This window comes from Amblyraja radiata, chromosome 2 (genome assembly GCF_010909765.2).
Source record: "Amblyraja radiata isolate CabotCenter1 chromosome 2, sAmbRad1.1.pri, whole genome shotgun sequence".
In the NCBI taxonomy this organism is placed as follows: domain Eukaryota; kingdom Metazoa; phylum Chordata; class Chondrichthyes; order Rajiformes; family Rajidae; genus Amblyraja; species Amblyraja radiata.
In genome coordinates this window covers 71,055,677-71,059,240 of record NC_045957.1, presented here as the reverse complement: position 1 = coordinate 71,059,240, position 3,564 = coordinate 71,055,677, and positions in this window count along the sequence as shown.

The window sequence follows — 3,564 nt, the reverse complement described above, 5'->3', positions numbered from 1 at the left end:
CATACCGGGTCATCGGCAGATTCAGCTGGCTCGACGAGCTGGTCGTTGTCATCCAGGACCGCTGGATCGTAGACGAAAGCCTGAGCTCTCTTCATGGCGTCGGGACCGGCCAGGTTGAGCAGGAGTGAGGCTTTGACCGCGGCTGGGTCATTCCGGTGCACAATGTTAACGAAGTGAGTGTAATCCATCACAAAAGTAGCCCATCGCTCCGCAATGTCAGCGTCAAAGACAAGGGGAGATGGCTTACGGCATGAGGATGCCATATCAAGGGAAACCCAACACTGGGCACTCAGGGAACAAATAAAAAGAAAACCGCTAAACGGGAGGCGCGCATTTAACTAGCTGACACCATGTAAAGGAGTGATACCTGACACACTGTAACCTTTACTAAGTGTTTATTAAAGCACATGGCACACACGTCCCAGCACTGACTGCATCCAGCCTTCAGGCGTACCGGGTCCAAGTGGGAGGAAACAAAGGGAGGATATCACAGTTATACTAATATGATAGGGCGTGGTTAATGGTGATGAGGTAGCTACATTATAGGTTGCATGCATAAACCATCTACAAGGACCATATAGGGTGCTGATCCTCACCATTAGGGCTCATGTACAGTGATGCTTGTAATCTCGGGCCTGTCCCAGCAGCTCAATCCTGGTCCTCAAAGGATGAGGCAAGTCAATCTCAGGCCTACAGTTCACTCTTGCCTCAAGAGGAGACACTGGCAGTCTCGGGTTTATCCTGCAGCTCAGCTTCTGGTCTTGAAGAGGCAGCACTGGTTGTCTCTGGATTATCCTGATAACTAAGTGTTTGCCTCAGACTTTACTAAGTCTGTGCATGTGGCCACAGTCCCTCACTGACACTGGGCTGAAAACAGTACTGTCATCTCAGGCTTGTCACTGCCACTAAGTGTTAGCCTCAGTAGAGGTCAGCTTGGGCTTCTTCCCTGCAGACCACAATGATGCTGGTGGTCTCAAGTTTGTCAAGTGGACCAGTCTTCCTCTAACCTGTGACTGGGGAACACAGCTAACAAAGATGCACCCACCCACTTTTTGTTTTTCTTCACCCTGTCCCATGCCTCACCAGCTGGAAAACCTGGGTTTTATAACGAGGAGGATGAGGAGGTTCAGGTGGCCAAACCAATGTCAGCTAATTGGACCCAGCTGGTACCAGTGATGCTGGGGATTGACCTCTCCTGGCCTATCAGCCAGTGCTATGGATCAGAGCAGCATCCAAGGCAGGGGGCGCTGTCACACTACACACAGCAAACCACCACACACTGTGACACGGTAACAACCAGATAACCTATTTTTAGTGACGTTGATTAAGGGATTAATATTGTACAGGATATCGGAAGTAATTCTTCTATACTTGTTGCCTCAGGCTTTTCCTTTCACCCAAAGAGCAAATGAGGCCACTATTTAATATCTCATCCTAAAGATGGCACCTCCGATACTCCAGTACCCCCTCAGCATCAGTTTTATGCTCAAGTCCACTCATCACATTGACAGCATGTTAGCCTGTTCCAGATCCCCCCAAAATTGTTTTATCTTGCTTCATAGAAGAATAACGTTATTTTAAAAACCAAAAATATTTTCTCATTTGCAATTCAGTATGAATGATCTTTTACATTAGTAACATAACCATTTTCTGCAGCAATATAAAATATTATCCCAGCCTCCAAAGACAATTTGATTCATAGGATATTGACAGAATAATTATGTAAATCGTTATAGTGTACAAAGGATACAATAAATACAAATTATTTGAATTAGAAATCAAGATATGGAGAAATAATACGCAATATTTCATCCAGATGTAGGTTATCAAATACATGACTGTTTTGAAAAATGATTTAAAACTTCTTTTAGTTGTACATGATATTGAAATATGTCTAAATGTAGTTGGATAATGGTATTTGATCAGATGAGTTAGAATGATTCAGGCAAGGTTCATTTGCTTCTGGTTCCATTATCAAGGAATTTCTCCCCTGAATGCACAGCATTGTTCAATGAACTCAATGGATGTGTAGCCTTGAACATGTGGTACAATGTAATCTCACTGAAAAATCTAAATCCATTTCTCAATTCAAAGTGATTCCTAATGATTAGTAATTCATATTTTAATCATCAGACTGAAAGATGGCACATTCATGATGATAGTAAAAGTGGATCCGTTTAAAAATCACTTATAGTTTTGTGTTTTCCAATGTCTATGTCACATTTGTTTCAGACAATGACAAACACTAATGAGAGAACCTTGACATTCAAGAGAATTACTATCATTGAATCCCAGGGCTGCCAACATTGGGTGAGAGTTGACAGTGAGACCGAGGGGGGGAGGGTGTGGGAGGGGGTGTTCCCCCTCCCATAGTAGGCTCCGGTCCGCTCCTGGCTCCGGGCCGGGGTTAAAACTCCATGGGGTGTGGACAGAGCGGCCAACGGATATAGAGCCGCCGGAGGTGAGGGTTGGAGGTGTGTGCCGTGCCTCAGGGGGGAAGGGGGAGGGGGGTTGGTGCTGGGACCACCACCGTCGTGTCTCACCTATCACACCATCTGCATGGGAGAAACTAAACTACTTTTTTTTCCCCCAAAATCATCCCGCAGGCTGGTAGTTTGATAGCCCTGCTTTAAACCAATCACATATCCTGGGAAAAAGACTATGCATTCACCTGATATTCCCCTCATGGTTTTTACTCGCCTCTAAAACAATTTTTGCTTTATTTTGAACTTTCAGCACCCACAGATTTTTGAGCGTGAGAAATTTTGTGATCAGAGTGAGAGCATGAGAATTTTGTGAAGTGCGTGAGTCTCACGCTCAATGTGTGAGCGTTGGCAGTCCTGCTAATAATGCAAACATTTTATGCAAGTTCCAATTGTTTGGACAAAAATCACTTATTACTGCTTTATAACAGTTAAGTCACTTTAAGACCATTTCAGAAATGATGACACTCAACAAACAATCAACTAACAAATTGAAGCAAACTAAAAAGAAATAACATGTTCCCTTTCCTGACTCTACCTCATAAGTACTTTAACGCTGTTAACAGAGCAAAGGGATATTAATCTCAAGAATCAAAATGGGGAAAGTGGGGGCAATTTTGCTTAAATGGTAATTCTAAGCCCATTCAGATCTTCATAGAGTCAGAGTTATACACCATGTACATGACTGGCCCAATTTGTCCATAATGATCAAGTTGGCATTCTGCGTGCCCAGGGACTGGCTGCCATTCCCAGATCCGCTCATGTCCCAGGAACTGGCTGCAGTTCTCAGGTCGGCTCGCCTGCCCTGACACTGCGAAAACAAATTGAAAAAAAAACTTGTTTTTTTCGGGTTAAGGGCAGGATTCAGCCCTGTGCCATAGGTTGCCGAACCCTGCCCTGGCCTGTCCTGGTCCGCCCCATGTTTTACAACCGATTCACCTGGTTAGTTCTATCTCCGACTGCTTCATGTTGTCAGCGGCTGCACATCCAACCAAGAAAGAAGAGAAGAGATGCGACGTCACTCACAGCCGCCGACTGACGCGCCTCCCCAGACTGCACAGATCGTTGTGATGTGGCGCAA